Consider the following 13,098-nt stretch of genomic DNA (forward strand, 5'->3'; position numbering starts at 1 on the left):
ATTTGGTAATGTGAGCCAGCGTTGGTATCACGCAGACACAACGCTTCTCTTTATTACTGTGCAAAGCTCACTGTCCCCATAATCAGCTGACCATTCTGTTTGGTTTCACATAATACAGGACCTACTCTCAATGAACTGCAATCAGTGCTTTTGTGAATGTTTATTTTTGCGAAGGCAGGAGAAAATATAATACTTCTTCCTGTTTAGTGTCTCTGTCCTGTCTGATTGGTAGACCTCACTCTAAAGGAATGGTGTATACATTTGATATCCTCTGTTTAATTGTGCAGATCGTTTGAGATGTAAAGTTCGAATAGACGCAGATGCTTCGACCCCATAATGACAGAGAGTAGGACTATTTCTCAAACACCCAGAAAGAATTCACTGATTCCACAGTATCTCCAGAGCACAAAAAGCCACCACACACTGAGCTGAGTAAACAACAGTGGTTGCTCCATGGTCACAGGAGCAAGATGATCCACCATTTTGTTTGTCCTCTAAGCTTGTGATAATACCAAGGAGCAAAGTGACAAACAGGCAAACAGCAGATCTCAGCAGCTCAGCTTTCCCTGATAGGTCAGGGACAAGAGATTGAGAATGAAGGGTATCTGATTTCCCTGTTTAGCCCACCCACATAATCACTCTGAATAACCAGAAGTCACAGCCCCAGGGCCTCTCGTGGAGGGTGTCCTCAACCTACAATAAGCCTTGTTAATATTTTTACTGTGTGTTTTGAATTATCCTGTACACAGTTCGGGCGATGCTGCCTCATCATCATCTCTCCACTCAAACAAACATTTGATTGTTGTGAGCTGCATGGGAAATCTCATATTCTTCCCAGTTTATATGTTTACATGGCTAGGGGAGGAAAGGGAATTGTGTCCCTCCATTTGTACTATGCTGGAAGGCTTCCCAAACCCAACAGAAATGTTGATGTCCCAGTTCACAGAAGGAAAAGATAAACACAGTGGTTGGAGAGATGGAGTGAAGATAATACTGGAAGGAGGAAACATGTTTGGGCTGACTGCTGCGGCCATAAACACTTTGATAATGGTTCAAATGGTTTGTTTGATAGACATGGGACATGTTAGGAATAGACTACATTGTGCATGTCTTTCAATAAGCTGATGGAGCTGAGTGATGCTTCAGGGCACACGTGTGAGGAATGCTGCTCATCGCCTGAAGCCTGCCTCCATTTCACAAGCTTTTTGTATTTTATACCTAATAATCTTTACAAGTATAACTCTAACACCCCACTCACCCATGTTCTGTTTTTGCACAAACAGTATTGTCAGTGCTTCGTGGAAGTGTTTATCCAGGTATTTTCTCCAACCCAGTCTCATCAGAAAACGTTCAATGGCAACGTTGGTCCACTTGGAACGACGTTACCATCTCACAATCTGGCCTCTCAGATTGTGAGATGGTAACATTTAGTCCTCCCATTGTTTTGCATTGGCGTGTTCTCACGTCACGTGACTCTCAAGCTCCCGTCTGCGGAGAGGAAAACATGGCGGAGATTCCTTGTTTTTTCAGGTAAAAATATAATTTTGTAACTTAGTTTGGGCATAAAAATACATTCTGAAACCATTTCTAGCGAGAAATGTGCTCTTTGCTTCCACAGTCTTCAGCCAGTTCGTGCTTATGATAAATATTTTAATAGTTATCACGCATGTGTTTATCGTTGCTATGACGGTTGCCATGCCACCACGGCGCAGCGTGGTGTTTAAATCACAGTCCCTGCGTGGTGTCCTTCAGTGATCGTGAATGTTATTCATGTCATATAATAGTAATATTTGAGGCTAGATTACATCTCTAATGAGAAGGAACCTGCGAGTCTGTTTATACCGAGGCCGGCCTGAGTGCGCGACCGGACCGAGTGCGCGAGCAGACATGACGTGTGGCTGTCGTAAAAACCCTCTTTGTAAACAACCAGTCCTTTAACTAAGCGCTACGTCATAAACACGGCGCGCTTGGAAGACCACGATGTCATCTTCCTTCTGTCAGGTAAGTAGTTTATTGTTTTTAAAGATCGTTACGATCTAGGTTTACAGTCCGAGTGAGGAGAGAGTCCGTCAATCCACACTATGGACGCTGTTCATCAGCTAATACGCCATTGTTAGCCACATGCTTCAGCCCACGGTAGCCTGTGCTACCTGGGAGGTGAATACATTGTTGTTGAAACCAGTTCAAGACGCTTAGCTCATCATTGAGGGACGCTACAATATAAATATAAACATGAATTTGATTTATGAATGCTTTAGATTAATAAGGAGTGTATTTCTCTACTATTACTCCACAATATCAGGTCAATTTGGTTTAATGTATAGTATGCACTATGACAATAATGTTTCCATGTTATGGAGTTGCGATTCATTTTATAAAACAATTGCTATGTTCTGTTTTTTAATCAAGGAGGATCCCAGTGAAGCTACAGGAGTTTCATTAACGTCAATAACTTGGACCGAACAGTTTGTTTTGCTTGATGAAGAGCAGGAAGGGCAGCCTGGAGAGAAAGAGAAGCCGGGTTGAGCCCACTAACATCATCCACGTACCACGAGGAAGATGAGGGAGAGAAATGATCCTACCATTAAAGAGGTACTTTTAAGTTACATACCAGAAACACCATTTTATATAATGTGCTAAATATACATTTTATTACATCCCCAAAGTACGCTTGCTGAAATACAAGTTTATATCACACTGAAAGAATTTTGATCAATCATGCTTCCCTGCTGTGATTGTTTAACTGGGAAAACAACTTTTTCCACAGGAAGGCAAGTAAATTTAAGGAATACATGTGCAAAGTTTTCCTCTGTTATGTATAATGATGACCCCCATCAAACATAATGTTAGCAATATTTACACCTTTTAATTTATACTGATTATTTCTGTCTACATGTGTGAATTTGCCTTCATTAGTTTCAGAAAAGAGCGATGATGTATCGGTCAGTGGGCGGCAGCACGAGACTCCGCAAACTAGTCTGTAAGCAAAGCAGACGAAGGCATCGAGGTTGCGGCCTGCCATCATTGTTATTTTTGCTTAAAGGGCTGAATATGTTTCATGCAGGAATATTAGCATTTCCCTTATATCTACCAAAACTGCTTGTTTCCCAGACTGCAGTTTTATTTTGATCCGATGTGGTGTGCAAATACAACCGTATCTGCAATGGGTTGTGGGGCATTAACATTTGTAACTCTAATTTTGTTTTGACAGACTGTGAAAAGAACGTTGAGAACATCACCACTCTACAGGAAGACACAGTCCAGTAATGGGTGTCAGAAGTTCAGTAGTGAACGACAGGTACTGTGGAAAAATGTATGTCATTGTTGTACAATGTCCTTTGACTCTGTTTACACAAGGTTAACACAAAAAGGTTTGATTGTAAACTGATATTGGTATGAATTCATGTTATTCTCCTCTTCACAAGAAACAAACAATCCAAATTACCTGCAGAAAGCCCTTGATGGACGCTTCAGCTGCATCGTCAGACTGGCCAGACAGCAAGATGCCAACTTTAATGCCAATTTATTTGTGTAACATTCTGTGACCAAATGTATAGATAACTTTTTGTAGATTGTAAAAAAGATAACCCATTTATTAAAAAAAAACTACACTAGAATTACCGCACTGCGTTGTATGACTCCGCTAACCAGTGCAGTGTCCGTCTACATATTTCTACATATTTTCTCTTGTATAAATGACACTGTGTCTCTTGACAACTGAAACCATAAGATGAGGTCAGTGTGGCCTTGACCTTTTGACTTTAACACAAATACACAGTTAGACAATCCGAAAACATACAGTTATGCCAAAATATATTTTGTTTCACATTCTAGATGGCATAAGCAGACATCAACTCAGGAAAAATATTTCTGTAGAAAAGAAAGCCCTGTACGTGTGTACGTATGTATACATACACACGTACAAACGCACTATTGAGACGTTTTGTTTTTTATCATATATTCTCAGGAAGGACTGATGCATTTACTGAGAGGGGACGTGAGGGCCTACTCTGCGTGCTCAGAGTTCAAGCCCAGCAGGCTGCAGCGGTCCTGACATATTCCGGAACAGCAGCACAGTCTTTGGATGACTCCTCTGAAGATGAAAACATGGCGAGGTACTTCTCCACTGATGAAGAACTGTGAGGGCTGTGATTAGCTACACTCTCTTGCTACAAGGCTACTCTTGCTACTCCCTGGCAGCCTTAGGAAGGCATTAGCTTGCTGTTGGGTAGCTGTTAGCTTCAGCATTTTTAGTTTTTAGCGGCCTGTGTGACGTTTATGTTTAAAACCAAAAAATCAGAGGGAACCATCTTCATAATTTAACACTATGGTTTGTTTGTGTGTCCTTCAGTTCTTCTCAAGAGAAGCAGTACAGGTGTGCCTCAGCTCCACGGTCCCTCCTGCAGCCTCCGCTCCTGATGCTAACCTCATGTCTCCATCACACCAAGCAGCAGACCTGGATTGACAGACCTTTCTCCAGAGCTGCCCCCTCCCTCTGAAACCCCCCTCTCCAAAACACTATTTGTGTAGTTTTTAAAGTATTTTTTGCATGAGAATTGTTGATCATAACATTTCCAGCAGATGCCTTAATGTAATGTTTGTGCACAATAAATGACATTGATCATAACATATTGCTATTTCCTTGCACTTCTACACCATGATATTGTCAGATAAGATGCTGATTACATTAAAGCAGTGAATGCTCTGCTTTAAGCAACATAAACACACAATGATCCAATGGATCTGAAGTAGAATGGGCACATTACATTCTGTAGAGAATGCCTCAGTTATGGAAGTCAGAAAATAACTTTCTTTATCTGAGGTTCCAGTCATTTATAGTCACAGCAAAGCACACAGGTCTGGTTGTCTAGGGACACCCATATCATATTGTTTAAGATGTGTAACATCAAGTTTGTGTATCAGTGCAAAATACATACCGTCATTAGTCAAGAGTTCACTCTCTTGTTTACACTAAATTTAGGTGACCCAGATGTTTCACAATGCAATCTGATAAGGTCTTATGAGAAACATTCTTAACATTAAAGAAATGAACACAGAGGATAGCAATAGATGTTTGACTCAAATCAGTAGCTGATAATCAGCGGCCTGAGAAAGGTCTGTCAATCCAGGTCTGCTGCTTGGTGTGATGGAGACATGAGGTTAGCATCAGGAGCGAAGGCTGCAGGAGGGACCGTGGAGCTGAGGCACACCTGTACTGCTTCTCTTGAGAAGAACTGAAGGACACACAAACAAACCATAGTGTTAAATTATGAAGATGGTTCCCTCAGATTTTTTGGTTTTAAACATAAACGTCACACAGGCCGCTAAAAACTAAAAATGCTGAAGCTAACAGCTACCCAACAGCAAGCTAATGCCTTCCTAAGGCTGCCAGGGAGTAGCAAGAGTAGCATTGTAGCAAGAGAGTGTAGCTAATCACAGCCCTCACAGTTCTTCATCAGTGGAGAAGTACCTCGCCATGTTTTCATCTTCAGAGGAGTCATCCAAAGACTGTGCTGCTGTTCCGGAATATGTCAGGACCGCTGCAGCCTGCTGGGCTTGAACTCTGAGCATGCAGAGTAGGCCCTCACGTCCCCTCTCAGTAAATGCATCAGTCCTTCCTGAGAATATATGATAAAAAACAAAACGTCTCAATAGTGCGTTTGTACGTGTGTATGTATACATACGTACACACGTACAGGGCTTTCTTTTCTACAGAAATATTTTTCCTGAGTTGATGTCTCTGCTTATGCCATCTAGAATGTGAAACAAAATATATTTTGGCATAACTGTATGTTTTCGGATTGTCTAACTGTGTATTTGTGTTAAAGTCAAAAGGTCAAGGCCACACTGACCTCATCTTATGGTTTCAGTTGTCAAGAGACACAGTGTCATTTATACGAGAGAAAATATGTAGAAATATGTAGACGGACACTGCACTGGTTAGCGGAGTCATACAACGCAGTGCGGTAATTCTAGTGTAGTTTTTTTTTAATAAATGGGTTATCTTTTTTACAATCTACAAAAAGTTATCATACATTTGGTCACAGAATGTTACACAAATAAATTGGCATTAAAGTTGGCATCTTGCTGTCTGGCCAGTCTGACGATGCAGCTGAAGCGTCCATCAAGGGCTTTCTGCAGGTAATTTGGATTGTTTGTTTCTTGTGAAGAGGAGAATAACATGAATTCATACCAATATCAGTTTACAATCAAACCTTTTTGTGTTAACCTTGTGTAAACAGAGTCAAAGGACATTGTACAACAATGACACACATTTTTCCACAGTACCTGTCGTTCACTACTGAAATTCTGACACCCATTACTGGACTGTGTCTTCCTGTAGAGTGGTGATGTTCTCAACGTTCTTTTAACAGTCTGTCGAAACAAAATTAGAGTTACAAATGTTAATGCCCCACAACCCATTGCAGATACGGGTGTATTTGCACACCACATCGGATCAAAACAAAACTGCAGTCTGGGAAACAAGCAGTTTTGGTAGATATAAGGGAAATGCTAATATTCCTGCATGAAACATATTCGGCCCTTTAGGCAAAAATAACAATGATGGCAGGCCGCAACCTCGATGCCTTCGTCTACTTTGCTTACAGACTAGTTTGCGGAGTCTCGTGCTGCCGCCCACTGACCGATACATCATCGCTCTTTTCTGAAACTAATGAAGGCAAATTCACACATGTAGACAGAAATAATCAGTATAAATTAAAAGGTGTAAATATTGCTAACATTATGTTTGATGGGGGTCATCATTATACATAACAGAGGAAAACTTTGCACATGTATTCCTTAAATTTACTTGCCTTCCTGTGGAAAAAGTTGTTTTCCCAGTTAAACAATCACAGCAGGGAAGCATGATTGATCAAAATTCTTTCAGTGTGATATAAACTTGTATTTCAGCAAGCGTACTTTGGGGATTTAATAAAATGTATATTTAGCACATTATATAAAATGGTGTTTCTGGTATGTAACTTAAAAGTACCTCTTTAATGGTAGGATCATTTCTCTCCCTCATCTTCCTCGTGGTACGTGGATGATGGTAGTGGGCTCAACCCGGCTTCTCTTTCTCTCCAGGCTGCCCTTCCTGCTCTTCATCAAGCAAAACAAACCGTTCGGTCCAAGTTATTGACGTTAATGAAACTCCTGTAGCTTCACTGGGATCCTCCTTGATTAAAAAACAGAACATAGCAATTGTTTTATAAAATGAATCGCAACTCCATAACATGGAAACATTATTGTCATAGTGCATACTATACATTAAACCAAATTGACCTGATATTGTGGAGTAATAGTAGAGAAATACACTCCTTATTAATCTTAAGCATTCATAAATCAAATTCATGTTTATATTTATATTGTAGCGTCCCTCAATGATGAGCTAAGCGTCTTGAACTGGTTTCAACAACCATGTATTCACCTCCCAGGTAGCACAGGCTACCGTGGGCTGAAGCATGTGGCTAACAATGGCGTATTAGCTGATGAACAGCGTCCATAGTGTGGATTGACGGACTCTCTCCGCACTCGGACTGTAAACCTAGATCGTAACGATCTTTAAAAACAATAAACTACTCACCTGACAGAAGGAAGATGACATCGTGGTCTTCCAAGCGCGCCGTGTTTATGACGTAGCGCTTAGTTAAAGGACTGGTTGTTTACAAATAGGGTTTTTACGACAGCCACACGTCATGTCCGCTCGCGCACTCGGTCCGGTCCGGTCGCGCACTCGGGCCGGCCTCGGTATAAACAGACTCGCAGGTTCCTTCTCATTAGAGATGTAATCTAGCCTCAAATATTACTATTATATAACATGAATAACATTCACGATCACTGAAGGACACCACGCAGGGACTGTGATTTAAACACCACGCTGCGCCGTGGTGGCATGGCAACCGTCATAGCAACGATAAAAACATGCATGATAACTATTAAAATATTGATCATAAGCACGAACTGGCTGAAGACTGTGGAAGCAAAGAGCACATTTCTCGCTAGAAATGGTGTCAGAATGTATTTTTATGCCCAAACTAAGTTACAAAATTATATTTTTATCTGAAAAAACAAGGAATCTCCGCCATGTTTTCCTCTCCGCAGACGGGAGCTTGAGAGTCACGTGACGTTAGAACACGCCAATGCAAAACAATGGGAGGACTAAATGTTACCATCTCACAATCTGAGAGGCCAGATTGTGAGATGGTAACGTCGTTCCAAGTGGACCAACGTTGCCATTGAACGTTTTCTGATGAGACTGGGTTGATTTTCTCACCTATACCAACTCCTTTTTTATTTAGCCCCCTCTCACCTTCTTTTTTTGTTAACCCCTCTGAGGTGGATTGATTAAGTTTGAAGATCAGAACACAAACTTGGTTAACTGTACCAGTGATCCAGGTCTGGGAGGAGGAACTAGCACACAGTGCCTTAACATCAACCACCGCAGAATACTAACGTCTATTGATCTGTTGGATTTCAATCTCCGTGACAGCTTCCTCCAAGCCTCCAAACTTATTGCAATCAGTCATGTTCTTTCAAATTAGAGGTCACCACTCAGCAGTACATATATTAAGATAGCCATCTAGCTAACCTCGTTTGGCTCTGTCTGGCAGGAAACATACTGTGTTCATTAGTGGGAGACAAAGGCAGTAAAACTTGGTTTCTTTCTACCTCCAAGAGGAGAAGGGGAGTTAATTAAAACGTGAGACACCTCACTGAATATCTTAAATAGCGGTTTCCAAGCAGGCTCTTCAAAACCCGAGAGTACAAGCAGGGATGGTGTAAGATTTGAGTAGGTGAGACAGAGAAAGAAATGAGCTGGAGGGGGGCAAACACACCACTAATCCAGATGCGACTAGGCAGGCTGAAGCTGCAAATTGCTTTTAGCACTCAATTTCTCACTTTAATTAAAAAATTAAAAGAGGGGAGAGCTCCAGCTCCAGAATACATCACTTCAGCATCTGCTTTCCATGACAAAAGTGGGACAATTGTGATCTGTTGTTCCTGTTGTTTTCTGCCTGCGATCTCTGCCTGATAAACCCCTGAGTGGTGTTGAGTCAGGTGAAACACTGATGCTTAAACTGTGCTGTTCAACATTAGTGGGTTGAATCACTTGTGTTTTTGCCTGCTGTGAAAATCCCCAAATTGTTTTCTATTCAAGTTAATGTTTTACCTCATCAACTTCTACAATTATATAGTTAATAGAAATAACAACATTTTGCAAATTTGATGTAGCATTTGGTGTTGCGCATGTGGTCAGCGGCATAACATGAATGAGCGGCTTTGTGATTTGTTATCTTGTAAAATGTACAAATTTAGACAGCAGAGTTCCCACCATACGAGTGTGACTGTTGAGATATTGTGTTCAGACTGAAGAACCTCATTCATTTCAGTACCAGAGTTTTGCTGTGGTATCAGACATACATGTTCATAGAAAAATATGCTTGTTCAAAAATAAATGTCAACCTGGCTCAGCTTTGACCAATTTAATACGTGTAATTTAATAAGTGCTCATTCATAGTGCATTTAACTTACTGAGATGATTACCACATTTCCATTGCAGACCTGATGAGTGTTGGAGCTGCTTGTCCAAAACTGTCAATCATACTTACAAACTTTGAATCATTTTGATGTTTTTCAATAGCTGATTCTGATATAGCTTCAAATATGCATTACTTCTCTGTTCAGATCTTAACATGAACCCTTCAAGTAACTGAGGTTAATAACACTGTTTACACCAGAATTAAAGCCCCTTTAAAAATCCCCCCTCTACATTGAAATCCTTTATCACTGTATCTGAACTGCAGATTAATGCCATCTGCAGTAGGACATGCTGAAACCTACTCAGATTAAAAGATCACTATGATATATATATCAATCATCTTCTTATATGCAAGGTGAAAATTAAATCACTTTACTAGTACAAGTGGGAAACACAGTGGAAGAGTACGTTTAAGTCCTTGTAAAAACAAAGTTGCTCCTTGGTGTGCAACTCTGACAATATATATATTTTTTAAACTGTTAAATACTGATACAAAGAAAAGACTTGGACGATTGTCATTAAATAAAGCTTCAACAGAAAACATGTTTTTAAACTCCACCCCTGTTGCTGCCTGAGAGCACAAAAAAAACATCCTTCTCATCCTATTTATAGCATTTTTAACTCACCACTGTTCTGTCTCAGCTTTCTCTCACACTCCAGTTCCCAAATACTGTGCAAGCACTGAGCAATATGCAGATGTTTCAGTCATGTCTGAGGGCATAAAAACATGAAGTGAAAATCAAATACCCATAACACCAACGTATAAATGAAGCCAGGATGATTGTTTAACTTTTAACTATTAGCTTTTTCCAACAAAGGTTTCGACCTCTCTTGGTGCTAAGGGCCAGTTAATGATCTGTTGGAACTAATGTGTGCTGTCCGACCACGTTTAAAGTCATGTGTTTATGCCTGATCCCAACACCAACGGGGAGGTAGGTGAAAAGAGATGAGGGAGACAGACTCATAAAGAATACATTCACAGTGTCGCACGCAGGGGTTCACACAAAGTGCCACAAAAAGTAGCATAACAAATGACAAAAGAGAGATAGACTAGCTACATTCCTTCTATGTTCTCCTCCTTTAACCGGCGCTCTTTTCATTTTAATCTGAATATTCACATAAAAGCACTGGATGGAAAACATGGATAGAGATTCGTTTAAAATGTGCTCTCAATTTTGGATGGAGATTTTAAAAAAGTGTGTGTGTGTTTCTTTTTATCTCAGCCACAAAATAAAACAATTTTTTAATGATGTGACTTTAATTACACACTGCTTGGGCAAGCATTGTAAATCAAAAATGAATCAGGAAGCAAAATTGGTAATTTTCCCACTGTTTTTTTTTTTTGAAATTTTGACCCTTTGTGTTTTGCAGAGGTCTTTTTGACTTCAAAAGTTGTCTTGCTCTGTATATTAGTAAAACCAGAACTACAAAAATAAAACAGTTAATTTGCAATTAAGACTACTTTTCCCTTGTGACTTTACTTTCAGCATGATATATTTGTATAGGCTGATTGCAGCTTTACTCTACATCAAAGATTCCGTGACATCAGCTCCCTGTACACTAACAGAACCTCACCCTGGAGCTGTGAGCTGTAAACCTTTAGTGAAATCTCCTCTTCTCATTAAACCATCGAGGAAATCACTCATGTTTAAGAGCCTCTGTGAGGAAATGTTGAGATCACCGTTAATGATACAATCATTACTACAATCTCATAATTCCAGGACTGATCAGGAGATCATTTTACTACAGTCATAATCATCTTTTAATCAGAATCCAGCCAGCGTGTTCATCATGGAAGAAGAAGAATGTTTCCTGTCAGCAGCTGAGAAATGACATGAATGAATGTCAAAGAAAAACATGCAATTATCCTAAGCCGGTTTACACAAGTGATTGCCGAGATGTTGTAGAGGTGAGGGGTACGTGAGGGGGACATGGGGAGTTTGAAGCGGTTGGCTGGAGGTCTGTATGATTTGATGCAATTCATTTTGATGGGCCAAGTTGACGTTTCCTCTTTGTGGCAACAGCTAAAGAGAAACAAATTATTTCTTACTGGCTGAGGCTAGTTTGGAAATCTGATGAGGGAAAATTACACATCACATCTGTCCTCGTTTTGGGGCAAAATGTGCCTAAAATCATAATTCTCCCATTTAAATGTTGCCTCAAGCTCTGTAAGTGTACTGAAAAAAGAACTGAATATGTGCCTTTGTTAGGGAGTGTGTACATGCGTATGTTTGCGTACTGTATGTACTGTACAGTCTCCAGCCGGCCATCACTCAGTTGTCGCTGATCAAAAGGGGCACATTTCAAAGCCCTGCTGGATTATGGGAAGGAGGAAACATTCCACTCACGCTCAGGGCTAATCAGGCTGTTTGTTCTTGCCCCATTTCAGAGTCCGAGTAAATTGGATGATTAAATTCAGGCAGACTGACAGACTGACGTATGTCCTACATGGAGCTGTGACTGAAGTTCGCAGCTTAGCAGTGGAGAAAGCAAAGGTTGGAGGCAGGAAATCATCTGAGATCTGACTCTGCAAAAAGTTGACTGACAGTACAGTGTTATGGTTAAGTCTCTGTCTGCAGGCTCACGTTGTACCCTTGACAATCAAGTGTGTGCACACATACAAAAGCTTTGAGCGAGACATGTGAAGCTTGATCTTGTTTCATCTCTGGAACATACTTCAGGTGAACGCATGAACCCTGGAGAATATCTGGATAATGTGTTTTGGACTTGCTCCAGAGTTTCCCTTTCACATGTGAACAAAGCAACAGGAGCTTCTCTGCTCAGACGCGCTCACAACCACAGGAATCTACAGAACATTCAAGTGAGGGGTGTAACAGCCGGCAGAGGTAGGATGTAACATTTTAATTCTGCTGCGGAGACCACATGTTTTTTATTACAGCACATCGACACCAGCCTCTGTTCTTATCTCCACCTTGCCAGTGTGTGGAGCTGCTTTTTCATCCTGAGATATTTGTCTGATGTCAGGAGCCTGCCACTCAGACATTTGCAGTCTCACATACATACCACGAATGTCAGGAAATTTCCGGAGTTTACTTCATGTGTGAAAGCAGTCTAAAGGGCAGACAGAGACACACACACACACACACACACAGTCAAGAGTCACTGACCTTCAGCTCGGTTACCACATGAAATGGAAGGTTACACTGATGCTTGGCACCAGTGGAGATGTTTGACACACTGTGTGGAGAGATCTTGCCTTTGACCTCCTGGAGGTCCGTTCTGATAGGAAGGTCAACATCAGTCTGGCACAACCATATGGAAACCAGTTGCCATGGCAATACTGCATACATAGGCCCTGCCACGGTATTGTCATTAAGTAAATGTAAAGGCTCAGGTTGTAGAAAGAACCACATAAAGATTATCCTAGGTTTAAACAAAACTGATATATCTTCTCTACTCAGGCCCAACATCCCTGGTTTTCATATTTTCACCATCTTCTTCCACGAGTGAGGACAAAGTTATACCTTGAAGAGCCACATCTTAGCAGCATGCTTTCAGGTGCATGCAGTTACTTACTATCTCTCTCTGTGCAAGCT

At 40.8% G+C, this 13,098-nt stretch overlaps 1 protein-coding gene and 1 long non-coding RNA gene across 3 annotated transcripts in view; one reads left to right on the plus strand and one right to left on the minus strand.

Annotated features, from left to right (window-relative positions):
- The window catches only part of LOC128455795 (uncharacterized), a 304,659-nt gene extending 296,965 nt beyond the window's left edge, over window positions 1-7,694 (minus strand). For both annotated transcript variants that reach the window (XM_053439666.1, XM_053439665.1), the window contains exon 1: window positions 7,586-7,694. The gene's annotated coding sequence lies outside the window, so the exon portion shown is untranslated. The remainder of the gene's footprint in view (window positions 1-7,585) is intronic.
- LOC128455796 (uncharacterized) lies at window positions 1,921-4,997 on the plus strand. Its single transcript, XR_008341762.1, has 5 exons — window positions 1,921-2,001; window positions 2,410-2,592; window positions 3,212-3,298; window positions 3,968-4,115; window positions 4,352-4,997. It is a non-coding gene; the product is annotated as an uncharacterized LOC128455796 (long non-coding RNA).
- Window positions 7,695-13,098: the final 5,404 nt, after the last annotated feature.

Source organism: Pleuronectes platessa, chromosome 14, assembly GCF_947347685.1.
Source record: "Pleuronectes platessa chromosome 14, fPlePla1.1, whole genome shotgun sequence".
Taxonomy (NCBI): domain Eukaryota; kingdom Metazoa; phylum Chordata; class Actinopteri; order Pleuronectiformes; family Pleuronectidae; genus Pleuronectes; species Pleuronectes platessa.